Source organism: Tiliqua scincoides, chromosome 3 (assembly GCF_035046505.1).
Source record: "Tiliqua scincoides isolate rTilSci1 chromosome 3, rTilSci1.hap2, whole genome shotgun sequence".
Classification (NCBI taxonomy): Eukaryota; Metazoa; Chordata; class Lepidosauria; order Squamata; family Scincidae; genus Tiliqua; species Tiliqua scincoides.
In genome coordinates, this window is record NC_089823.1 from 217063043 (window position 1) to 217090644 (window position 27602).

The window sequence follows — 27602 nt, forward strand, 5'->3', positions numbered from 1 at the left end:
GGATGTTTTTTTTCCTGTGTTTTTCCCTATTAAACCAGGAAAATTATATACTACATTTTTCTTTGCTTAAATTCTCCTGTCTAGTAATATATATTCATTTAGCACATGTCAGGTTTTTCACATTTTCAGTTGACCTACATTATCTCAGTCAGCCTTACAAGAAGTCTTATAAGATGGACCAAAATTACCATCACTTTACTGCAGACAAAAACTTGTCTGAGGTCAATTAGTGAGTTCATTGCTGGGCTGAGATATGAACTGAGGACTTCTCGGCTCATACTTTACCAGTTCTGTTTAGCAGGAAACTTGGTGTTCATTGGATTCGTACCAGAAGCATAAACCTTTATTTCAATCATGGAATCGGTGCCACCAGTGTCGTCACTAGGATTTGCATCACCTGGTACAGGAGGCCAGCTCATCACCCCCATGGTAGTCCTCGTCCCATTCAGTGGGTGGGGTAACACCCTGGGCAGTGGGCATGGTGATGCACCATTGCCCCGCCCCACTGGTTTTTTGGCTTGATAGAATAGAGGTATTTCAATGCTGTTTCACTGTATTCCTCATGAAATTACACACTGATTGATATATAATAATAATAATAATAATAACAGGTATTTATATACCGCCTTTCTTGGTCTTTATTCAAGACTTTATTCAAGGCGGTTTACATAGGCAGGCTTTATTAAATCCCTTATTAAATAGGGATTTTTACAATTTCAAAGAAGGTTCTTTCTTTCAAGAACGACTACATTCAAGGTGTTTCATTCCGATCTGGCTTCACATTCTGGCCTCCATCCTCCCACTCTCAGAGCAAATGGAATTGCTCGGCTTCAGCTTGTCAGCTGCTCCAAGGTCGCACGGTGCCGGTGGCCTCGAACTGGCGACCTTGTGGATGTTATCTTCAGGCAGACGGAGGCTCTACCCTCTAGACCAGACCTCCTGCCCATGATGGCATTATTTGAAAACACCAAGACTTTAAAAATGTTAGTTGGTAGTGGTGTCACCCCTCCCATACACGTCACCCAGTGTGGCCTGCACCTCCTGCACACCCCTAGCAATGCCAATGGGCACTGGCGTTGCTAGGGGGGTGCGGGCCACACTGGGTGACGCGCTGGGGGGTGACAAGCCCTGGGGGAGGATGTGCTAACATCACGGCATTAGGAGCCACCGTGTCATGCCATACACCATTGGATGCAGAATGTCCAGTGGAACGCAATGCAAAAAACAGAGTTGAAATAGCTCCTTTCCTTCAAAAGTTATGGCCAAAAAACTGGAAAGAAAAAATGAATGGATCCCTATGGAAAGTGAAACCGAGCCATATTGCACGTTTACTTGCGAGTAGGCGAACTTGCCTTAGTGCATCCAAAAAGGCAGGCTGAGAGGAATCCAACGGCACCAGAATGGTGCTGTTCCAATGAATGCAGCCCCCAAAAACACAAAAGGGAGAAGGAGGTCCCTGCCTCCCTCCCAGCTGCAATCTATTGAGCCCTATGGAAAGTGAAGCAGCCTCACAGTTGTGTTTACTTGCGAGTAGGCAGATGTGCCTTGGCTGCTGGTCGGGCCAGGCAAAGGGGAATGTGAGGACACCATAATGGTCTCAACCTGATGGAGTTGGACTGCAACAAATACTCCAGAAGGCAACATTCCCCCCCCCCCCCCCAAAAAAAAAGGACAAAGAAAAGAGGCTTCAACTGGTAAGGGGAAGTTTTCTATTTTGCACTTGCAAAGCCAGGAGAGTCTTTATCTTGATATGCCTGAAATAGAAGAACTTTAAACTGGGCACTGGGAGGGCTGGAAATCTCGCTGATTCTTATCTTGGGGCTGCATTGGTGCTGGAAAGATGGATAAATTTGGGCCCATACTTTGTGATGATATCTTGGTACAATTGTCAAAATGCTCAGCCTGTCACACTGTCAGAAATTTCATGTGTGACAAATCAAGTTTTTTACCAAATGCATCCAGAAGTCATGGCCAGTCTCAACTTCTTGGTGAGAGTACCTTTATAATTTCACGAGATTCTCAAGCTCAGACATTGCATTTTATAAATGTACATGTAAAACTTATGGGTACATTTTACAGATACAGGCTAAAATCCTTTTTACATTTTCCTGGGAGTAAGGCCTATTAAACATCCTTACTTCCAAGTAAGCATGCATAGGCTTGCACTGGCAATGTGTGTCATATAGATTGACCTAACACCTATTTGTACTTGGGTCAGGAGAGTTTACCTCTCCTTGCCAATCTTAATGCCTGTCACTTCTAAACTTGGCTTTCCTCTTTCTGTCAGTTTATCCAAGAATGTCAGCGATCACATGGAGCCTTGTGTGTGGCCTCTGTTCAGTTTCATGACCCAGATTTCAGACAGTTTTCAAACTCTTCCCTTGCAGTATTTCCATTTTTAACTTGCCATTATCTCTGGCACCCACAAAATCCTTGTTCCCTAGAATCCTTTCGGGCAGATGATCATTATGCCATTCGGGCTGTGCAGTAATTCCACATTTTATGGAAGGGCTCCAGTGCAAATATTTAACTGTCTCATTGCATCTGTGTGCTTTTTGTGCATTCCTGTTTGTTGCGTAAGACACCATCACCCCCATTTTCAATTCTGAGCCTTATGAAAAATCTTCCAAAAAATCAAAGGCTGCTTATGAGCTTCGGCGATCTGCACTGAGCAAATGAATAAAGGTCACGCAGTATGAATCAGTAACTGTAAAGGAAGGTAACTAGTAGTTGGGATGTTGCTGCTGCTCTTAGTTCTCGTACCTGCACAAAAATAGAAAATGCAGTTGCCCCAGCAACCAAACTAATCAGCAGTTTCCACTAAAAAGCTGACAAACCTTCTGTGGATAACTGCTTTTCAACACAGTCCTACAACAGCTACACGAGTCCTCTCTCGGAAGCCGGTGTATGAATAAAAGGTCATGCTGAGAACTGAGCTCCTCCACAGGCGTTAGGATAGTGTGTGCGTTCCTTAATCAGAGCTCAAGTTGCAGAGGAAGTGGGAGGGTTTACTTAGGAGATCAGGTAGTTTCTCATAACCAGTCTGTAGGCAATGCTTGCTACATCCTATGGAGTCTTATTTTTCACTCAACTAGCAAAGTGCCAAACGATCTCTGGATTGTATTTCCTTTCTCCCAATAAAATGGGTTTCTGCATGTGAATGGGCTGCAGTTGGCTACACAGGTTTAGACTAGGTGTGGAATTAACCATGGAATTTCAAAAGCAGAATTCTCCGTGAATTTGGGGGATCACAAGTAGAAATGGGTGCTAGTGAACTTTCAAGGAATTTTGAGGGAAGCCAAAAGCAGTTTGATTATTGGTGGGTGATGTTCAGAGAAGACACTTTTAGTGGTGGTATTGAAATTATGGAACCCTCTATCTAGATATGGTGCTATCTTTTAGGTGGCAGGTGAATTCTATCTTACAGCCCAATCCTATCCACCTTTCCAGCCCCGGTGCAACCGCAATGCAGCCCTGGGATAAGGGAACAAATGGTCCCAAACCTTTAAGGAGGCCTCTGTGACTGTACCCCCAACACAGGAAGCAGTGCATACCCATAGGCACAGCAGTACCAGTACTGGAAAATTGGTTAGGTTTGGGCCCTTAGGCTGCAATCCTATCCACACTTAGCTAGATTAATGCTATTTCTGCATCTTCCTAGGCAAGGGGGAGACTACCAGTATCCAAATTAGGGACTACATTTTGTTCTCCTGTTATTTTTTTTTTTTCCTATAAAATGACATGTGGCTCTCACTTATTTTTATAGTATAAGAATTGGATCTTGGCTAGCATTCTTTTTTCCAGCAGCAGCCAGGCAGATGCTTCAGATATGATAATAAGCAGGGCATGAAGATCACAGTTTGGGGGGGGGGCTACATGGGGAAGTAGTGGTGGAGTCAGAGTGACCTGATCCTATTCTGGAGGTAGAAGACCAGTGGAAGTGGCAGGCAGGTTTGTCATCCAATGTGCACAGCCCCTGGAAGAAATGTTTCTGAAACTCAACTGTGACCAAGGAACATAGTCTGAGAGTTAATTTAGGCCTGTGCCTGCCCAAAGGGAGCTAGTGAGGAAGGGCCTAGAGAACCCTTAGAACACTGTGAGCCATTATACGTTGAATTCTTGTAAAAATCTGAAATGCGCTCCAGTCACTGAGCCCAAGTCGAGTCGCCAATCAGCAACCTGTCTCGCGAGTTATATTGCATGGCCATTGTGACTTGAAGTGAGCAAAATTTTGAGTCTTTCAAATTGCGAGTAGAGTCATTCCGAGAAACAAGTCAAGCCATGAGTCAATGGCTTCCTTAAGCAAACATTCACGGGGGGGGGAAACACCTCAAGACTTACTCCTCCCCTCAGCACCTCTGGCTCCCACCCTCTTGGAACCAACCCACCATGTCTGCTGCTGCCATTGGCCTGAAGGCTGGCTTCTGAATCTCCCACAAGTTCTTCAGCACATTGCGGAAGTGCAGGAAAAAAAGGAAGCAAGACATGAGAGAGAGAGAGCTCAAGTCATTTTGAGTCCCAACTCCTTTTTCGAGTAACTGGCCTTAAGTCGTGAGTCAAGTCAGGATCAGTGTCATCCATAGCTTGAGTCAACTCAACATGAGTCAAGTGTCCATCCCTGGTAAAAATACAGAATGGGATATGTATTAAACCTGTGTTTCTTCAGGTGTGATGCAGGAGATGCAGACAATGAAAGAGGCACAAACTCTGTAATCTGATCTTTCTTTGGGTAGGTTTAATGTCTGTCTTGACTGGATGAAGTTACAACAGCTTTATGCTCTTGCTTGTTTACAGGATAGAGGTGAGTGCTAGGAGGACAGCCCTCCAATTTGGACAGAATTTTATACTAGCTTAATTTGCTTGTCAAGCATGTTTACATGTAGATGTATAGCTTTGCGTGTACTGTACGTGTACAGTAAGCAGTAATCCAGCTAAGGAGCTACTTAGCATTTATAAATAAAAATGGCTAACACGTTTTTATTGTCTAGATGCATGGAGTTGAGAGCAGTCTTTCCGTTTGTACTGGACTCCATCAGATTAAAGAGGTATTGGCTAGATTAGAATGTGATTAATTTAGAAAATTGTACATATGTCTGTTTAGCCTCTTCACCCTGTGTTTTCCAGAAAATCAGTACATTCTGTTGACCCTCTGGTTTAAAAATATATAAATCAATGGAAAGCAAGTTTTTTTACCCCTTTCCCGCAAGAGGCAAACAACCCAATCTAGAAAGGGAAAATGACTTCTCCACTCATTTCCATTTGCTGGCTGTTTGCCAAAATGAGAAGCCTGCCCTAAGCAAAACTGGGGGTCCATTTTTTTCTCTGTCGGCATTCACTGTACAGTTCTAGTTTTCCAATATGACTGAGATTGAGTGTTTCCTCCTGGATCATTCTGGACATTAATCTTGGGCTGACATAAAATATTGCTGAGAGAACTGGCAGAGAAGCAAAACTGTTCTTCATCCAACCTTCTGCATCCTGTTGGCTTTGACTCATTTATGTCACCTCCTCTACATTTTTAATGTCACCTGTGATTTTCCTGAGAATAGAGTCCAAAAATGCAGATTGAGATTAGATGGTCATTTGGTCTGATCCAGCAGGGCTTATGAGATATCTTATGAGATATGGGAATCACTGAGAGTTACTATGTACAGACATAAGTCCATATTCCCAAGTATCACAAGTTATGTAGAACAGTAGCCTTCCAGCTTTCCAGTCTTTAAATTTTTATTTCAACGTGCAGCACAATCCTATCTTAAACTAGACAGGCCCCCAAAGTGGCTCAGCTGGAGGTAAGGGGAAACTCTTCCCCTTACCCCTGGGTAAGCCACTGCAGCCCCAATGGGTCTTCTTGTGCCACCTCAGGAAGTGGCATAAGTCCAAAGAGAGCGGAGCAGATTGCAGCCGCTCTGCACTGCTTGGGAACAGGGGGGGGGATAGGATTCAGCATATCTGCCAGGTCCCAGCCCTGCCTTCCGGTCCCCACCTGCCTGCCCTGGGACCGCCCTCACCTGCCCTCTCCCCAACCTGGAACACCTCCCTCCCACCACCTTTTCTCCTTCCCTCCCACCCCGGAGCCTTGCATCAGCCAAGCTTGGTTGATGCAAGGCTCTCTGTCAGAGTCAGTGCAGAGGCTGGATTCAGCCTCTGCGGGCCAGCATGTGTCCCAGCCAACTCTAGAAGAGGCACAAATGTGCTTTACGGCACATTTGCAACCCTCCTGGGCCAGCACAAGAGACTTGCGCAAGCCCAAGGGCGACCTAGGATTGCACCCTTAATTTGCAATATGACACTTTAGTTTTGTTTACTGTGTGTGAGTGAGTGCTTTGAGGGATGGGGCTGCTGTGGAAGTATACTGCTCACCAGATTTTGTTCATACACACAGACACAGGATCGTAGAGACAGAGAAAGGTGTGCATTCAAACTCACTATGCTTATATTTAACACATGAAGGGGGAAGAATGGTCCCACCCTTGTTGCCTGCACTTTCTGTGGATATTGCAAAGGATATATAGCTGTACTTACACATATAGCTGTACTTATGTTCTGGCAAAGAAAATTGTAGAGTAGGCAGTGACTCCATTAAAGGAAGATCATATGTATGGTATCTTTTTGTGCTCTTGATATTTTGTGTTAGTTTTTTATTTATATACAGTGCATGTAGCCCCAGGCAATTTTGGCTGCAGAAGGGAAATATAAAGTGGTTCTCATATGGTTGAAACATGAAAGAAGGCATCATTTATCCCTAGGATTAATACTGGGAGGACCTTGGCAGCTGTAAAAATAATGAAGTAAGATGGCTGGAGGGGTTGTCCAGTTCCTTTGTTTAGGAGGAGCAGAAGTGGGGGAGCATCTTTTGAGGATGTGTTAGAGTATAACCGAAGTTATTTTGTGCTCCTTCCCCACAATTGTTCTCAGAAGAGTAGGTGATGATTAATACCATATCGTGAATATTCTCTGAATTTTCCCTGGGTGTCCAAATATTTGACACCTATTTCCCAAGCACTTTTTAATTCAGGATCTTTGACATCGACTACTTTTTTCACTAGAAGTCCACTGTTGTCTTTCTGATGTCTTTCTGTAAACTAGCATGCTTTACAAATCAACACCTAAATATTCTGAAGACTTGTGACAAAATATGATTGTTGCCAGACTAGGGCTTGTAAAGAAATTACCGAAAGTCTCCAGTATTGCTTCCTGGCACTGCTTCTGAGGCCATTTGTCACATTTCTCATTGCATCAATTAGTTATTGAGGTGCCTATTAATTTTAAAATGTAACATTACTATCGATAGATGGGATTATGCTGGAGTGCACTAAAGATGATTAAAAGAGCAAATGAACTTGCGCTGCCACTACAGTTTGTGGCAAGCCGAGGGTGGCATTCTGAGAAGTGGGACAGCCTCTTCAGCAATAAATTAAAGCTTCATGGTACTTTGCAAATTAACTTAATTCTTGCAGGTAGGTTTTGCTTCAGTTGTAAGGAGAATGGTTGACTGGCTTTCTGGAGAATAGGGTCATCCTTTCAATGTAATGTCATGACGTTCAGTGTTTCATGGGGTGGTGCTTTCACCCCACGCAGCCCCCCAGCAGTCTCTTGCATATTGTCCAAATGTGTGATGAGTATTGATTTAGTTGCTCGTTTGTGGTCTTTTCAGATCTAACCTGGGATGCTGTTGAGTTTTTCCAATTAAAAACAGGTGCAGCTTGTTCTTAATATAACTGTTTTCTGTCCAGTATGGAATAACAAAGCACCTTTGAGGCTTTTAATGGCTACTTTGCCTTCAGTTAAAAGCTTCCTTCTTGCAGCTTCTGTCTGTTTATGACTTTCTTTTCTGCACAGCAGTGGGATTACTGATACCAATTTGTTAATTGCCTCTTGGATAACCTCTAATTGCCATTGACAGTGCACTCCTAACCCTGCACTGGTGCAACCAGGCTGCATCTGCACTGTATCCAATGCAGGTTTGGAGGCTGCTGGAGGTCACCTTAGGGTAAGGGAATTTTTTTTCCCTTACACTGTGTGGCATCCCAGCCTGCCCTATGGGGTTACTCAGATCTGTGCCAGTTATTTAGCTGTTGCAAATTTGAGCATCCTGTATAGGGCTTTCAGGCCCAGGAGTAAGGGTTAGGTTACAACATACTGCCATAGTGGCAGGTTGCTGCCACTACTGATCCTGCTCCCTCCCAGACCCAATCCTCCCCCCCCATTCTGCCCTGCCCGCCCCCTCTCCACCCCCAGAACGCTCTCCTGCCACTCTCTCCCATCTCTTGTGCTATCTGGCGCCACACTTACCTGTGCCAGCCTGCACAGGGATCTGAGCTGGCACCAGCAAGCCAGCATGTTTTTGTGCCAGCACAGCCTGCTCCCAAGTTGGCGTAAACATGATTTACAGCATATTTGCGACACTCAGAGCCGGTGTGAGAGGCCTGACCATGTCTGTTCCTCCTCCTGCAAGGGCTTAAGGTTTAATTGCTGATTTCCACTGTTGTTTTTTTCTTGAATGAAAACAAATTAGACAAGAAGAAAATAAATAAATGAGGCAGCCAATTAAAGCAGTATTTCCCCCATTCTGTGCGGTAACATGAACTGACATTAAGAGGCAATTGAGAGAACAGTTCTAGGGTCAATTCAGAGGTTGTTGATCAGTGATCCCCTGGCCATACTGAACCAGGAGGCATAAATGGACCAGAAACTGCAAGGAGAAAATTTTTAATTAAAGCTGTAAGAGTTTTGCTGAACAGAACTTTATAGAAGAGCCTTGACCATGGAGAAAGGAATTCTTAGATAAGGCAAATGCTGAACTGAGTGCTATATGTGGAGCCATAATTTAATTTTGGTTCTAGCCAATTGCAGGGAAGCAATGACTGAACAGCACTCAAGGGCTCTAGTGCTGAAGAACCTAAATACAAAACAGTTCCTTGTAATGTATGAGAATAAAAGAGAAGATGAGCACAAAATGTTTTGCAAGGAAGAAGCTTGCTGTAAATGAGATGCGGTGCTCAAGCCCAATGCTAGAGGGCACATCTGTGCAGTATAGCCACTATGGAGAGAATCCCTGAACTATGTAGAACCTGACAAATTCTTAGAGCTAATTTGTTGGTTAAAATAATAAACGGGTATTAAAGGAAATATCCCAGGGGCACATGCTTTCTCAGTATGCACATGTTGTATTAGATAATGTCAGGGATGGGCACTCAACTCAGGTTGACTCAGATTGAATTGTGCTAAGCAGCTATTTTTGATGAGCGGATGTTGCTGATCCCTGGCTTGACTTGGGGCCAGTGACTTAAAAAAAAAAAAAGAGCCTGGACTCAAAATAACTTGAGTCCCTATCTCTTTAGTGTGCGTGTGTTCTTGCTTACTTACACATCTCCATCACCAACTTTCTTTTTTCTGTGCATTTTTGCTGAAGGACACACGACTCAAAATCTTTGCAGACTCATGACTCAAAAGGCTTGAAATTTTTTCAAGTCAAGTCACCATGGGCATCACGGCAGGGCCAGTGATTCACAACCCGAGCTTAGTGACTTGAGCACAACCCTGCCTAATGTTCTTCCAACAACACTGGAAGGTAAGTATTGTCCTTGTATTGGAACTGGGGAGCTAAGGCTGTGAGGGAGTGCCTTAGCAGAGGTGAAATTTGAGCCAGGGAAGTCCTGAGTCACAGCTCAAAGTCTTGCATGGCAGAACTACACATTGTTTAAAAGTGTAACTGTGTAGTTACTTTAACTGGAGGTTTATTTTTACAGTACTCCCATATAGCAGTCACACAGGGCCACAGTTCAGACTAAAACTGAAGGTCAGTTCAGACTGAAATGGCAAGGAGAGAGGCAGATTTAACTCTTTTACCTCTGCATTATTCTAATGATAACCCTCCCTAATTGAACCCTTAAAGTGTCATTTGCTGCAATGAGATTCTCAGTGGTTAAATGATGTGGAAGAAAAAGGTTAAATACCCTCTACCTCTGTGCTACAATCCCATCTGAATCATGGCCCTGAATAGCTGCTAACACAAAGGTAAGTCTCCAACTACACAGTCATATGTTTAACTTAAGTGTAATTTGGCCATAAAACAGTGAGCCCTAGTTTTTAATCATATGTGATTAAATGTGTGTGTACTTTCATGGATTTTCCAGTTCTCAGATACAGAATCAGAAAGCATACGCTGGAATATATTTGTCAGTCCTTAATATATCTCAGGGGCTCTTTGTTGATTTAGTTATGTCTTGATAAGATTGGGTCAGTTGCACAGTCCTCAGTAGTGTTGTGGTTTGCTATCGGCTTACTCAGAATAGATTTTTCACTATTGGTTTAGCTTTGGGGTGATGCCTGATTTGAGTCTGAGATTTGAGAAAAAGAATGTTAATGACTGTGCCCTGTTCTCTGAATGAGAAGTTCAGATGCAGGGTGGGAATGATTGGCAGACTGTGAACAAACAGCACTTCTGCTGTTTGGAAGAAACAGGAGGAGGAGCTGTGAGCCAGTTGAAGGCACCTTGAGGGTGCAGGACCTCTCTCTGGAGAGCTGATATGAGGTAGTGGGTGGCTGCCTTGCACAAATGCCAGCTGTTTGCCTCTACTTATAAGATGTACCCTATTTACAAATATACAAGGACACCATAAACCCCCAGTGCTGTCTCTCCTCTAAGTAAGCTCACCCAGTTAGCGCTGCTACTGGAACATCTCACTGTTCAGGGATGTGGGGCAAGCACAACAACATGGTTCTCAGCACACTTTTTGAAGAATCCTCTCCCCTTTCTTTCCACCTTGGTGCTTTCCCTTCTTTCCTTTCATGTTTAATTCTTAACCTTGGAGATTCTTTTTGTTCCAAACTGACTTTATATACTGTATAAACATTCTCATGAAAATATTCTATTTATTTTAGGGCACAATACTGCAGTGCCCATGGGCCGGTACAAGTCCCTTGTACCAAGGATGGTCGCAAACGTGCGTGCCTCCTTGGGAGGAAGCTGGGCCAGTGCTCAGAGGTGCGCTGGCCCTTGGAGGTTGACACAAACCTCCGCGCCAGCTTCCTCGGCGAGCCTTGCATTGGCCTGGCTGGGCCAACACAAGGCCCCGGGGTGAGTGGGGAGGAGGCGGGAGGGAAGCGTTCCTGGGCTGGGGGAGGGCAGGTGGTAGATGGCCCCGGGGGTGGGTGGGGAGAGTGGGAGGCAGGGCTGGGATCCAGCACTTATGCTGGATTCCACCCCTCGTTCCCAGGGAGTTTGGAGCTGCATGAAGCTGCATGAAGCTCCTCAGGAGGTGGCGCAAGTCCAAGGAGACCCACTGGGGCAAAGGCACCTTACCCGGAGGTAAGGGGAAAAGTTTCCCCTTGCCTCTGGCTGAGCTGCCTTGGGACCCTATCCTGCACTGGATACAGCGCAAGCCACTTGGCTTGCCTGTTCCAGTGCAGGGTAGGATTGAGCCCTTATACATTTTTATACTGACCTTTCTCCAAGTTGCTCAGGGTGTTGTGTACATAGTTCCTCTCCCTCCTTTTGTCCTCACAACAACCCTGTGAGGTAGGTGAGACTAAGAGATAGTGATTGGTCCAAAGTTACCCAGGTAGCTTCATTGCTGAGCAGCGATTTGACCCTGGTTCTTCCTGGTCTTAAGTTCAACTCCCTGGCTCTCCAACCATTCTGGCTCTCATACTATAAAATAACTATAGTATACCATACTATAAATGCTATAAAATAGTATAAAATACTGTATACTTGTGGTGGGAGATTATATGGCTTCTTATATTCAGGCTAAGAAAACTGTTTCTCCAAGAAACAAATTGTTTAGCTATTGGCTGCACCAGTTGTAAATGGAGAACTATAGCAGCTTGAGGAGCATTCGAACAAAACTGTAATCTAAAAGTTTAAATAACACTGCTTCAGAGATGATTGCTAGACTTCGCTCTGTCCTACTCACCAGATTTCAAAGAGAAACTCTTGGCAGATTTTTCTTTGTATTTTGTATTGGCAACCTTCAGTCTCGAAAGACTATGGTATCGCGCTCTGAAAGGTGGTTCTGGCACAGCGTCTAGTGTGGCTGAAAAGGCCAATCCGGGAGTGACAATCCCTTCCACACCGGGAGCAAGTGCAGTCTGTCCCTGGTCTGTCTCCCTGGCTATGGGCCTTCCTTCTTTGCCTCTTAGCCTCAGACTGTTGGCAAAGTGTCTCTTCAAACTGGGAAAGGCCATGCTGCACAGCCTGCCTCCAAGCGGGCCGCTCAGAGGCCAGGGTTTCCCACTTGTTGAGGTCCATCCCTAAGGCCTTCAGATCCCTCTTGCAGATGTCCTTGTATCGCAGCTGTGGTCTACCTGTAGGGCGCTTTCCTTGCACGAGTTCTCCATAGAGGAGATCCTTTGGGATCCGGCCATCATCCATTCTCACGACATGACCAAGCCAGCGCAGGCGTCTCTGTTTCAGCAGTGAATACATGCTAGGGATTCCAGCACGTTCCAGGACTGTGTTGTTTGGAACTTTGTCCTGCCAGGTGATGCCGAGGATGCGTCGGAGGCAGCGCATGTGGAAAGCGTTCAGTTTCCTCTTCTGTTGTGAGCAAAGAGTTCATGACTCGCTGCAGTACAGAAGTGTACTCAGGACGCAAGCTCTGTAGACCTGGATCTTGGTATGTTCCGTCAGCTTCTTGTTGGACCAGACTCTCTTTGTGAGTCTGGAAAACGTGGTAGCTGCTTTACCGATGCGCTTGTTTAGCTCGGTATCGAGAGAAAGAGTGTCGGAGATCGTTGAGCCAAGGTACACAAAGTCATGGACAACCTCCAGTTCATGTGCAGAGATTGTAATGCAGGGAGGTGAGTCCACATCCTGAACCATGACCTGTGTTTTCTTCTGATCGTCAGTCCAAAATCTTGGCAGGCCTTGCTAAAACAATCCATGAGCTGCTGGAGATCTTTGGCAGAGTGGGTAGTGATAGCTGCATCGTCGGCAAAGAGGAAGTCACGCAAACATTTCAGCTGGACTTTGGACTTTGCTCTCAGTCTGGAGAGGTTGAAGAGCTTTCCATCTGATCTGATCCGGAGATATATGCACTGAAACAGACTCCCTCTCTTTGGTTGATACTCTGCCCTGGGTAGAGAGGTCCACAGAATCAACAGGGATGTACCCACCGCCACTGAATAGTTGGGAGTTCAGTGCACAGGACATTGAAAATGTGAGGCTTTCTCAAGTTTTATCTGTCACAGCTGGGCTTGATGGAGAAGAAAGGAAGACAGCAGAGGAGTGTGTGTGTGTCCACACAAGAAGTATTTTGGTCCTCAGAGCAGCTAGTGCACATATTCTAGTAGTAACTCTCAATACTGCTCCACTTCTGTGTTGCTTTTTTTACAGGGAAGTATGTACCTCCATTGAAATTACAGTTGCCTTGGCAGAGTGGAGCACAGCTGGCAGGTCATTCTTGCGCCTGTTTCTTGTGTGTGTGGATGGCAAAACCGCAAAGGACAAACACGAGTACAAAGCAAAGAGACAAAAAGGGACTACTGGTCCACTTATATACAATGAGGCATCTTGAACAGGTCATTCCTTCACACAGTCCACTCTTTGTGCAAATGGTTTCCTGTTACTTCAGTGCTTATTTATTTTTTTGTAGAAAGGAAGAGAATTTGAAATGAACAGATGGTAAGAAATGCTATGAGAGTGAATTCCTTATGGCAAGCTGTAACCAAAGGCATGTGCTTTTTCAGAGGCGATTAAAATATGCGCACCTTTTTCTTTTACAGGTTTTTTTCTTTGTGATTTGTAAGTGCACTGAATGAATTTTGTAACTCTAGAATAGAAAATGAAGTCACCAACTTGTGTAACTGTTTAATCGGCACAGCCATTTTTTTTCACTTGCTGTTCCTCTTGCACTAGCTAAGCCAGTGACCAGGGAAATGCACCTGAGTGTGTATGATAGCTAATTGTGACTATCCACATATACGATGTATGCCAATTTTCACAGAGCTGCTTTGCATACAGGAATTCTGTTAAGTGACTCCAAAGGGGGGTGGATCCAGGAGAGCTACAGCATTGTCTGAAGCAAGAGCCGTGACTGCCACCATCAGCCTAATGGCCCAAACTTATTGGGCCTAGCCATCAGCAGAATAGGCCACTGGCGGCAACTGTTGTAAGGCAGTCATAAAAGGTGCTCCAGCAGTGTGCAGAATAGTGCACCGCAGGAGTGCTGGTGGGAAGGCTGGAGCCTTTCCATGCATGTGAGTAGGTCCCAGAGGATCCACCAAGGCAGGAAAGTAGGCAGGAGAGGTGAGATGGGGTGGGTCGGGTTCGGAAAAGGCAGCAGCAATAAGGCAGCATGGCAGTAGCGATAGCCACCGAATTCTAGCCACCATCCTTGAACTATCCCACACCCGTGAACCTGCGGCAGTGAATTTGCCAGTGAATTCACCAGCACTGTAGAGGCTTAGCCCCATGTAAGGGAACAAATGTTCCCTTATCCAGAGGAAACATCTGCAATTACTCTCTCCTTTTGCAGGATGCACCAGTAGCCATTTTAGTGTCACTGCATCAGTGGGAGGGGGAGAGGCATAGGACTGGGCCATAAAGTGACCATTTCAAGTGCCAGGGTAGCCTGAAGAATTTTCAGTTGGAACAAAAAATGCAGCAAAGTTCAAAGGCCAGTAGTGGAGCAAGAGGGGCGAGTGGTGGGGCGAGTTCTCAGCAACCTACTGCCTGAGGTGACCACTTCAGTCAGTCTTATGGATGGGAGTTTCCCCTGGAAGAGAGCTCCACAGGTGGGGCACTGCCACTGAAAAGACAAGATCTCTGGTTACTTCCGACTGGCTTTCCATTAGTTGAGGCATGTAGACCAACTGCATAGACCCATTTATCTGTTGTTAATGATAACCACTTGAGAATGAAACTAATCAGCTGGTCAGAGATGCACTGTAGTTACTTCTGAGGATAAACCACATGTGGTCTGATACACAGGTGGTGAAGGAAGGGGGATATGAGTTGCCTCGGTATCTCCACAAGCTAGAATTCTTCCCTGTTAAGATAATTTTGCACTGAAATCCTATCCACACTTATCTGAGAGTAAGGGCCCAATCCTATCCAACTTTCCAGTGCTGTGGCAGCCATGCCAATAGGATGTGTACTGCATCCTGAGGTCTCCTCAAGGTAAGGAGACATTTGTTCCCTTATCTCAAGGCTGCACTGTGGCTGCATTGGTGCCAGAAAGTTGAATGGGATTGGGCCCTAAGTCCCATTGAACTCAACAAGGTTTACTTCTGAGTAGAATCCTAAGATTGTGCTGTTGTTCTAGTAAGCTCCTGCATCTTTGTGGTAACAGAGCCCACTGTCTGCAGTCACTATTACATTTTGAGTATTGCATTTTGTGGTGAAGACCGGAAGAGATTGTGAAGAGCACCAGAAGGATCTCTCCAAACTGGGAGACTGGGCAGCAAAATGGCAGATGTGTTTCAATGGAAGTAAATGTAAAGTCATGCACATTGGGGCAAAGAATCAAAACTTTACATATAGGCTAATGGGTTCTGAGCTGTCTGTGACAGATCAGGAGAGAGATCTTGGGGTGGTGGTGGACAGCTCAATTAAAGTGTCATCCCAAGGTGTGGTGGTAAAGAAGGTTAATTCCATGCTTGGGATCATTAGAAAAGTTATTGAGAATAAGATGGCTTATATTATAACGCCATTGTATAAATCTATGGTAAGGCCCCACCTGGAGTATTGCGTTCTGGTCACCACATCTCAAAAAGAATATAGTGGAAATGGAAAAGGTACAGAAGAGAGCAACCAAAATGATTACCAGGCTGGGGTACCTCCCTTATGAGGAAAGGCTACAGCGTTTGGAGCTCTTCAGTCTAGGAAAGAGGCACCTGAGGGGGGACATGATTGAGACATACAGAATTATGCAGGGGATGAATTGAGTGGATAGAGAGACTCTCTTTTCCCTCTCACATAACACCAGAATCGGGGGATATCCACTTAAATTGAGAATTGGGAGAGTTAAGACAGAGAAAAGAAAATATTTCTTTACCCAGCGTGTAATTAGTTTATGGAATCCTTGCCACAGAAAGTAGTGATGGCATCTTGCCTAGATGCCTTTAAGAGGGGATTGGGCAAATTTTTGAAGGAAAAGTTCATCACAGGTTACAAGTAAGTGCAAGTTCCTGGTTTTAGAGGTAAGCAGATTACCAGATGCAAAGGAGGGCACCAGGACGCAGGTTGTGTCTTGTTGTCTTTTGTGCTCCCTGAAGCATTTGGTGAGCGACTGTGAGATACAGGACTAGATGAGCCTTGGGCCTGATCCAGTGGGGCTCTGCTTATGTTCTTATGTTGTTTCTATCCTGTTCTTCATCCAAGTAGCTTGGGATGGCAAACAAGATTCTCTTTTCCCTTTTTGTTCAAACAACCACCCTATTAGGTAGGTTACACTGAGAGAAATTGCAGCTGTCCCAAGGTCACCCATTGAGCTTCATCACTGAGCGAAGATTTAAATGTGCATCTCCCTAGCCCAATAGTCTAACCACCAGGCCCATCCCTTGGGTAGGGCAATTGGGGCAGCTGTCCCAACCCCAGACCTCAGACCCTTCAAGGGATGGCCCTGCTAACCACCATATTACAGTTCTTGCCCTCTCAGTTGACCACATTACCCTGAGTTCCTGCTATTTGACTACAGCAGAAGTCACTGTACCTTGTGGATAGAAAATCTGGTTATCTAGATGCATCAAAAGTGATTATCGACTGATTTAGGTACGAAGACCTTTCCCCACTGTTATTATTTATTATTTATTTTATTATTGATTCTTCCACTGCTTTTTGTTTCTGCAATTATCTCCCATGCTACTGTATTACTTGTATTTAAAATTATTTCATTGTATTTTAAGCCATTTCTGCCTAACGCTGCATATACGCAACAGGGACCAAATGTTTACACCTGTGGGCTGGGCAAAAGTTGGTTAATTCTCCTTTTTAGTTGTCTTGGGAATCCCATGATATGGGAGGAAAGGTGGGATATAAATATTTTAGAGATAAATAAGAGTCCTCAGGTGGCTTTACAGAACAGGCCATTATAGTCCTATTTATACTCTCACTGCTCCGTGTTAATTGCTAAGGCAGGACTTTTCCCTCCTCTTCCCTGCCTGGTTTTTGTATCCCTTTGAATGTCAAACACATTAAAATCTGCCTCTAAATCTGCTTATATCTTCCCCCTCAACTTTTCTTCCCATTGAGACCATCAGCAGCCTAGCTGTGGGCTTGTATGTTTCACATACTCAGTCTTTGCTTGCAATGTAGATGTGACATTTGTCATTTTGAGGCAAAAAAGCATTTTGTTTTGAGAGCTCCTCTGGCCCTTTTGTTCTGGTCTCTTTCCTTATAAGGGTCATTTCTCCCTATGGTTAGATTTTCTTGAGGCTTATTACACATGGCAATTCATTCACGCTGGGACATCTTAACCTTGCGCGTCAAAGTGAGACTAACTGTGGAGCAACTTCTGAGGAATTGCAGGAGTAGGTTTGGTGCTGATGGGGACAGAATTTCCATCCAAGCAGTTGGAGTTAAATAAAAAAGCTGTTTCTTATATAATAATAAATAACTTGCTCAAACAGTACAGTTGTGCTACTGTCTTAGATGCTTCTGGCTGTTTTCTAAAATTGAGCGAGTTTGTGTATCGTAACTCATTACATTTCTGAAAGCAACTTGGAAAAACAACTTTTGAACTAGAACAAAGCATGCTGTAGTAAAATAGGCTTAGTCTGCCGGACTTTGAAAATATAATGCACTTCCATGACTTTGAATACTCTATTTTAGCCATGTTTTTTTCAGGCCTGACTTCTTCCATTCACCATTCTTAAACAAAATGCACATTATACCTGACTGACTGTATTTTATAGAAATGTTATGTATTTGTTGAATTTCTGTCCCATGCACCCTGTGAAGAGCTCAGAGTGGCTTCTAAGGGCCCAATCCTATCCAACTTTCCAGCACCGGTGCTGCTGTAATGCAGCCCTAAGGTGAGGGAACTTGCCTTAAGGAGGCCTCTGTGACTGTCCCTCCACCCCAGGAGGCAGTGTATGCCCCATTGACATGGCTGCACCAGCACTGGAAAATTGGATAGGATTGGGCCCTAAGTGTCCCTGGGTTGAGTGAAGACAACATTTATTGATTTATTTTGCTATGTAAACTGCTTTGTGAACTACTTTTTATTGAAAAGTGTATACAGGGTGGCCCTCAGTATCCACAGGTGTTGTGTTCCCTTGGATCCCCCATGGATATAAAAATTCGTAAATGATTGAATAGAGGATTTTGGCTCCCAAATTTTCCTAACCTGACCAGAGGTGACTAGAGAAGGCATCCCTGGCCCTCAGAAGGCCTTGTAAGGCCTCTGGAAGGATGAAAATCATAACCAGAAGTCACAATTTTCAGCCTTTCGGTGCCCTCAGGAGTCTTCTGAGTACCGAAGAGGTATTTCCACCCCGCAGAATGTCTTCCAGCAGCGACAGTGAGGCAGGGTGACCCTTGACCCTAGACTGTAAAGTCACTAGATAGCCCAGTATAAGCAAAGAAAGAATCATTTTAAAAGTCTGACGAAAGCATGGAAAAACACAGAATAGAAGAAGCTGTTTGACTTCATTTAAAGGCAAAATTGTATTATCACAGAGCTGCTTAGGAGTAAACACCTTGGAATGCAAATAGATAAGATAGTCCCCAACTTGGCAGAAGTAGGACAGTCTGCCTGTGTTCGTTTATAGTTTTAAATTGTTGTTCTTCCATGCTTTCAAAGGAAAAGACACATATAGGTGAAATAGTCTTTGCCCTAAAGTATATTCAACATATATGGAAACATAGTAGTCATTAGAAGTAAGTCTTAAGCAACCTTTGCTGCTTGATTTTAGAAAAGTCTTAAGAACAGACAAAAGCTTTAACATTGCAGGAAGGCTTCCCAGGTGTTTCTGTGTTGACATTAGCATAGGAGAAGGCAAGAAGAAGACAGAAAAGCATGAACTTAGGGGAAAGCTTCTCTGCTCATTAACAGCTCTGCTATCAGTTGGCAATGTTTCTTGGCAAACTAATAAAGCATTTAGCTAGCTAACCACAGACACCTGCAAGAGATGAACTTTAGAAGACAGCACACATTTTAATTAGATAAGCAAGCATCCTTGAACAAGTCAAAGTGAGACAAGGCTACTCCCTCTTTGACAGTAATGAGAGGGTGAGAAGATGAAAGAGACAGAGTGGAAAGTATCAGGAAACTTCTGCTTTTGGAGACTCTTTGTTTGAATTGCAACTGAAATAGAGGCGGGCCATAGGGGACTAAAAGTTACCTGAAAAGTTTAAGAGAGCAAAGAATCTGGCTGAAGCCTTAGTTCAGAGAGATTACACTTTAGCAGGTGCTAGGCAACCACTGAAGAGGAATGAGGCCACTTCTTAGCAAGGATATACACCACTATGCCTGCTGATAGCTTTCATGTCTTTTTAAGGCAAAAGACATATCCCTTAATACCAATGTACTCAAGGTAACTGGTCACAATAGTTATTTAGAATTAAGACATAGAAGTCAAAATATTTTATTTTAGTGAAACTGTTAAAGGAAGTTTAAAGGTCTTTGTTTCGCAGAAGTTTGCAGAGGGCCCCACAGTGTTTTACTAAACCCAGGAGAAGAAATGCAGAAGAGATCAGATAGGTGGCTCAAGCAAGGCCATCCTAATTAGGATGAGTCTGAAGGGGATGTATGCCAAGAAATGGGTCTGAAGTTCTGCCAAAGGTGAGGTCTTCACACCTGTCTGAGCATTGTGTCATCTCTTTAATGAGGGTAGTCTAAACCTTGTCAAAACAATTTTTAATTGAATTGATGGATGTGAAAAAGGGTCAACACTGGATAGATGATGTTATAGCGCACCCTACTGGTTTTTGAAAACTTTGTAATTCAATATGTTTGTTTAATTTTACCTTTTATGGGAACTGTAACCTGAAACAATCCTATCAGGTGTCTCTAAATTTATCTATAGCCTTTTAAGAGTTAGCCCCATCTATGATTTCAAACTTCAGCCAATGTGAAGTCTAAATTTTCAAACAAAGAACCCAGAATGCTATAAAGGATCCAGTTAACATTGGGAAATTGCTCTCATGCTTTGAGACATTAGTCCCATGAGATGCCCATTGCTTGCAATGAAATAAAGCCTGCAAATGATCACCCTTGAGTACTGAGTCTTGCTTTCTTAAGAACATAAGAACAGCCCCACTGGATCAGGCCATAGGCCCATCTAGTCCAGCTTCCTGTATCTCACAGCGGCCCACCAAATGCCCCAGGGAGCACACCAGATAACAAGAGACCTCATCCTGGTGCCCTCCCTTGCATCTGGCATTCTGACATAACCCATTTCTAAAATCAGGAGGTTGCGCATACACATCATGGCTTGTACCCCATAATGGATTTTTCCTCCAGAAACTTGTCCAATCCCCTTTTAAAGGCGTCTAGGCCAGATGCCAGCACCACATCCTGTGGCAAGGAGTTCCACAGACCGACCACATGCTGAGTAAAGAAATATTTTCTTTTGTCTGTCCTAACCCGCCCAACACTCAATTTTAGTGGATGTCCCCTGGTTCTGGTATTATGTGAGAGTGTAAAGATCATCTCCCTATCCACTCTGTCCATCCCCTGCATAATTTTGTATGTCTCAATCATGTCCCCCCTCAGGCGCCTCTTTTCTAGGCTGAAGAGGCCCAAACACCGTAGCCTTTCCTCATAAGGAAGGTGCCCCAGCCCCGTAATCATCTTAGTCACTCTCTTTTGCACCTTTTCCATTTCCACTATGTCTTTTTTGAGATGCGGTGACCAGAACTGGACACAATACTCCAGGTGTGGCCTTACCATAGATTTATACAACGGCATTATAATACTAGCCGTTTTGTTCTCAATACCCTTCCTAATGATCCCAAGCATAGAATTGGCCTTCTTCACTGCCGCCGCACATTGGGTTGACACTTTCATCGACCTGTCCACCACCACCCCAAGATCTCTCTCCTGATCTATCACAGAGAGCTCAGAACCCATCAGCCTATAACTAAAGTTTTGATTTTTTGCCCCAATGTACATGACTTTACACTTACTGACATTGAAGCGCATCTGCCATTTTGCTGCCCATTCTGCCAGTCTGGAGAGATCCTTCTGGAGCTCTTCACAATCACTTCTGGTCTTCACCACTCGGAAAAGTTTGGTGTTGTCTGCAAACTTAGCCTCTTCACTGCTCAACCCTGTCCCCCTGCCTGTTTCTTGAACCTTGCAACGACAGAAGCTCAGCTTCCATCACTTCCAGAAGGTACAGGTTGGACCCACCCACAGGTTTGGAACATTTGGATGGGTAATGTGGACAGTGTTAAATAGTGGACGGCCGGTATGTATTAACACCAGCAACAACCAAGGCTGTCCATTGAAATTCATGGCCAACAGGATCTTAAAACTGGATGTCTCACATCCTGGCTTAAAACCACAGTTGCACACAACATTGTCTCCCTTATCATTAAACTATCTTAGCTACCTCTAAAAGGTTAATGAATTTGTATCAGTAGCAGAAACCTGCTAAGCAGCTGTAGTTCCGTCTATGCCTTTCATAAGAGGAGACAATGGTGTTGCTCATTTGCCCTTAGGATATTTATAAATTCCATTACAGAAACTTTTTTTCTAATATATTTGGTAACCCACTTACATATACTTTAGTGTAGATTAGCTATAACAGTTGCGTCTTTCAGCCAAAAGGTTAATTCTACCCCCTACATCGTCCCCTAGTTGTCATAGAAACAGTATATTACCAACCTTTCTCCATGAGTTGTTGGAGTTAACTTCACAGGCTTTGTCCTAGTTACCATGGTACTACTGTCTTACCTCATAAATTGATTTTAGGTGTTTTTCATTAAAATAAAAAATCATGGATGTTGTTCTGTTTTCTTCTGAATTTTATTTGAGGTTTATCTTCTCTGGTATTGTTTTTTTTTTTTTAAAAAATTAATAAATGCAGTATGTCCTTCTTTCTGGGCAGCTTCCTGAAAATTCCAAGCAATGAATTTGAGATTTTGTATCATGTGAATTAGTGCAGACCGCTTTTTGCTTGCGCAGAGACTGAAAGAACAGAGCTTTGTGCTGATGCGTACTGTCTCTTTTAAGAGGCAAGCTCAGGTGACCTCAGGATGAGAAGGCCATGTGAGATAACTGGGCCAACTGTTTAAGGTTTGCAACAGAAGCCTGTGTGAATAGTTTGGTATGTATAATATCCTCAGGGACTGAATATTCCTAGGCCTAGATCAGAGATGGCAAATATAAGACCCAAGGGCCAGATACGACCCCTGGAAGCTCTATCTGGTCCGTATGATAAGTGGGCTATCCCAGCATCACCTTCAGCTGCTCTCTGTTGCTGAACTGCAAAGTGACGCACCTGCAGAAGCAGCATTGCTGAAAGAGTGCCCCCCACAATAATTGGGCTTTCCCATATCTTGAAAATATTATCAAGTTCTGCATACAGATGGGGCCTCTGTATCCGCAGATTGTGTATCCATGGATCTGGCTCAACGTGGGTCCCCTGGATACACAATGAACCAGTTGTAGCCTCACCTGAGCCCTCTGGAGGCAACCAGAGCTTTTCTCCAAGGGCTTCCCTGGACCTCAGATTGCCTTATATGGCATAGGCCCAAATCCTAACCAACTTTCCAGCATGGGACAGCTGTGCCAATGGGGCATGTGCTCTACTCTGCAGTTGAATCGCAGTCACAGAGTCCCGTACCTTGAAGCTGCATTGCCCTTACCCCCGTGCTGGAAAGTTGGTTAGGATTAAGCCCATAAAAACATCAACTTCCAGTTTCCTTCGGGAAACCAGAAGTCACATTTTTCATCCTGAAACTGCCAGTCTGAAGCCTGCAGAGGCAGCAGGCAGATGCATTCTGCTTCTGCTGGCTTCAGAAAGCCCTCCGGAGGGGACTGGAGTGTAACTCTGGTTCCCTTTGGAGGGCTTATGGGGCTGAAAATTGCGGATTTGATTATCTGAAATTTTCAGTATCTGGGGGTGTGTGTGTCCGAGAACAGATCTCCCATGGATACCGAGGCCCCACCTGTATTTTCCATCATTTGCAGCAAATGAGTTCCTACGTGAGCAAAAAGAGATTGTACTGCTTAATGACGTCACTTCCTGCTTAATAACATCACTTCCAACACTCAACAGGTGCCATGAATGTTCTTTGGTCTGCTGTATGGAACAAGTTTAACACCCTGACCTAGGTGGAGTGGATAGAGAAAGTTTGCAGATAGGTTGTGCTTGGTTTTCCCTTGCACCTCTTTTTAGAATAAGGGCTCTTGTTCAAATATCAGTGGAAGTGAAGACAGAGAGAAGAAAGTTTTCTACACTATTGAGGTTAAACTTCTCACCATTAGGTCGGAGAGGGTTGAAACTGTATGCATGTGTACACATGCCCCCAGCTATGTTCACTGTTCTCAGCTTGACTGAATTGAATTAAAACTATTCATCTCATATGCTAGATGCCAAGTGGTATTCCTATGTGACTGTCCAAGTTTATTGCTCTTCTGTGTCCATGTAAGGGGAGGGGACAGCATTTTCCCTTGTTCATTTCACATGTGACTAACGCATTGTAGTTTATATTCAGTATCGCTGACAAGCACCTCCGGCTCACAAGTCTACTGCGTCACCTATGTTAACTTACACAGACATCATGCCCTTAAAATAGCTATACTATGCAGCAATAGATTTTGGTACACTGCTGTTACCTGGAGACAGCTCTAAATTTAAGTTGCATTCATTTGCAAGTTGTTTTACTGATTCAAATATTTTAGAATTAATTAAAGGTGAATAATTATCACCATTTCCTAATCCCAAGTCTTTGAGGATAATTGTTATCTTTGTCATATAGTACAAAATAAAATTTATCCAGGGGCTGGATAAGTTGGTTTACTTATGTGTTTATTTTAAAAAGACTGTCTGTGCTGAACTCTAAATGGCTTACAGGATTCACATTAAACAGCAGGACCAAAACATAATATAACTTATATACTGGAGTGGGCAAACTGTGCCATATGTGGTTCTTTGACATATAATGTGTGGCTCTCAGAAATACATTGGCTGAGCTCCTTTTTGCATCATGATTAATATAAAAGATACATTTAAAATGTTGAATCTTTTTAATTATTTCCCAGTTATAAACTGAGAGTCCTCTGGATTAAGATACAAGTTTAGTACTCATGGTGAATAAGAATAGTTAAGAATTTAAATGCTTCTTAAATATTGCAGCTCTCAAACATGTGAATTTATAGTATATGGCTCTTATGTTAAGCAAGTTATTATTATTATTATTATTATTATTATTATTATTATTATTATTATTATTATTAACACAGTCCTGGAACGAGCTGGAATCCCTAGCATGTATGCACTGCTGAAACAGAGATGCCTGTGTTGGCTCGGTCATGTCGTGAGAATGGATGATGGCTGAATCCCAAAGGATCTCCTCTATGGAGAACTTGTGCAAGGAAAGCGCCCTACAGGTAGACCACAGCTGCGATACAAGGACATCTGCAAGAGGGATCTGAAGGCCTTAGGAGTGGACCTCAAAAGGTTGAAAACCCTGGCCTCTGAGCGGCCCGCTTGGAGGCAGGCTGTGCAGCATGGCCTTTCCCAGTTTGAAGAGACACTTGGCCAACAAACTGAGGCAAAGAGGCAAAGAAGGAAGGCCCATAGCCAGGAAGACAGACCAGGGACAGACTGCACTTGCTCCCAGTGTGGAAGGGATTGTCACTCCCGAATTGGCCTTTTCAGCCACACTAGACGCTGTTCCAGAACCACCTTTCAGAGCGCGATACCATAGTCTTTTGAGACTGAAGGTTGACTCCTCCTCCTCCTACTATTATTATTATTATTTATATGCCAGTTTTCAATAGGAGTGTGGTTTGCATATTAAAATAAATCAATAATGGGTTATTGTCCCAAGATTCCCTGTCCACAGTTGTCTCTCAAGGTACACTAAGCCCATTCCTAGCAGAAACTGGATGGAGCTTATAACCTAGCAGGCAGCATGAGGTTTGCAGTATCCTGGGGCACCCTACCCCAATTTGATTTTACACATTTTGCCCCACAGACATTTTGGTGCCTTAAAAGTTAGACCTATTCTGAGATGTATTTGGGGCACTGACTCCAAAAATGGCCTCACTTTTACCCAATCAGCTCTAGTTTTGGAGATATGTGCTAATTCAACTGGTTATCTGCACATCAGTATCTAAGAGTGCAATCCTAACCCCTTATGTCAGTGCTTTCCAACACTGGCATAGCTGTGCTAGTGGGACATGTGCTGCATCCTGCAGTTGGGTGTCACTCACGGAGGCCTCCTCAAAGTCAGGGAATGTTTGTTCCCTTACCTCAGGGCTACGTTGCCCTTATGTCAGTGCTGGAAAGCACTGACATAAGGGGTTAGGATTGCATCCTAAGGTGGCTATGCCGTATCTCCAAAACTATTGCTGATTCAGCCAAACCAATGCTGTTTTTTTTTACTCTGCACCTCAAAAATATCCAATGGGTTTAACTTTTAAGGCACCAAAATGTGTGTTATGCTGTGTAATCAGCCTGGGTTAGGGTGTCAAAAACAGAACAAAACAAAAAATTTTTTTGTTGGGTAGCATTATCAAAGTGCTCTCCTAAGGTGTGATGTAGGTATTGGACCGAAACCAAGGGAGAGGGCTGCAATGGAAGGGGGGATGTTAACTGAGGGAGGAGGACCAACCCCTCCCCTATTTCTGTTCTTTTGCCATTGGACCCAGTTAAAAGGGACTGAGAAGTGTGCAGCATGATATGTGAATGGTTTTCACCAGTTCCCCTATGCGGGCTGGAGGTGAGATGGCATGCGTTTACCCTCCAATCATGCTTCCAACCTCTTCAGGGAGCGCTTCCATCCTTTCACGGAAAAATGGTCCTTTCAATACCTGGGTCTCAAGCTGTAAGGAGTTTTACAGTAGCCAGCACCTTGATTTATATTTAGAAATGTACAGGCTTTGTTACCAAAAAGGGCTGTTTTGTATAGGGGAATAATTACACTGCCCTTATTGGAAACTTCAGGACCATAGGCTGGATAACAAGATGGCGTAATGCAGAGAAATTCCCTTTTAGCTTAAGGAGGAGACTGAAAGAAAGATAACTTTTAATAAAATATTATATTTTTATTACAAAAACACTCAGGTAAACATAATGCACATGAAAAATGATGAGTCTTGGTCCTAGTACTTGCATCTAGTGTACTTAGCTTTATGGTGGTTGCACGTGAAAAATATTTGGTGCATCCGAAGAAATTAGAAAGGGAACGGTTGTAGGGAAGGATTTTAGGGGTCCCTGGTCTGCCAAACCCAGTTGCTAACTAAAGATGGGGAGAGAAGGGGAGAAAAAGGGAGGGGGGGAGAAAGGAAAAAGTCCCAGATGCGAGATAGTTACCTGACTTGTAGAGTAGTTGGATTGGGGGGGGAGCGTCCTATGGAGGACCCTCACAACACAGATGTGTTGCGTCCTTGGAGGGGGAGCCCAGAGAGAGAGCATGTGGGCAGAAGCCCTCTCTTAAAAGGGGTTTTTTCCAGACCTGGAGCTGACCTGGATGTGACCTAGAGTGGACCTGGATGTGCTTGCTTACTACACACAGTGGGGTACTTGGAATATGTAAAACATTGAAAGGATTATCAGCAAAATTCAATAGGGTCAAATGACTGTCTTCCTAGCTGGGGGAACTTACACAATACAATAACCCAGGAAAGCAGTTCAAATTTGCATACTTAAGCAGTGATTGAGTTAAAACAATACAATGAATAGGAGACACTTAAACAATGATTTACTATCCCAGACTTCTTCCTCCTTAGAGAGGTGGGTGTTCCTCCTCCTAGAGAGGTGGATGTTGTAACCATGAGCTTGTGGCTTGACCTGATTGTGACCTGTGTGTTGAGGTTTAATGCATTTGCATAAACAGCGATTGGATTAGGAGACACTTTTGCATAAACAGTGATTGGGTTAAAACAATACAATGAATACAGTGACCACATGGAAGTGGAGGTTGTGTGATCCATGAGCTTGTAGCTTGACCAGAGTTTTGGAAGTTTGGCCTGTGAGAAGTTTGGCCTGCAACCAGATATAAAATCACAACTAAGGAAAAAGGGGATTTTCATGTAACAACTTAAGCATAGATGCAGAGGGGTGCTGGGAGGATATAGCTGGATAGTGATATATGGTAGTCACCCCTGGATTCTCAGGACAGAAATGCCCCTCAAAGTTATGGGCATCTATAAGATTTACAAGTGCTAAGGACCCCTTCTGGAGCAATATTACAATACGATTTTTTTTTCTTTTTAACATGACTGTGTGTGTTATCCAAATACAAATCAACATCTGTCTAGCTGCTAAATACTCACACACACATCCAGATCATCTCTCTCACAGAGATTCTCCATGTTCAGTGTGTCACCACTGGCTGAGGTTAGTTTGGCAGAAATGAGGTGGTGGGCCTTCTCTCTGATGAGTCTGCAACTTTGGCACTCCCTCCCAGTAAACTTAAGAACTGTCCTCTCCCTGGTGACAGGGGCTGGAGCTCTTCCTGTTTTGGTTAGCTT

At 43.9% G+C, this 27602-nt stretch overlaps 1 protein-coding gene across 3 annotated transcripts in view; it reads left to right on the top strand.

Annotated features, from left to right (window-relative positions):
- The window catches only part of KCNAB1 (potassium voltage-gated channel subfamily A regulatory beta subunit 1), a 163904-nt gene that overhangs the window by 25860 nt on the left and 110442 nt on the right, over positions 1-27602 (top strand). Inside the window, exon 1 of one of the 3 annotated variants that reach the window (XM_066619810.1) lies at positions 13602-13630. The exons of the other annotated variants lie outside the window; for them this stretch is intronic. The gene's annotated coding sequence lies outside the window, so the exon portion shown is untranslated. Of the gene's footprint in view, positions 1-13601; positions 13631-27602 lie in introns of those variants that run through there. 3 annotated transcript variants of the gene reach the window in all.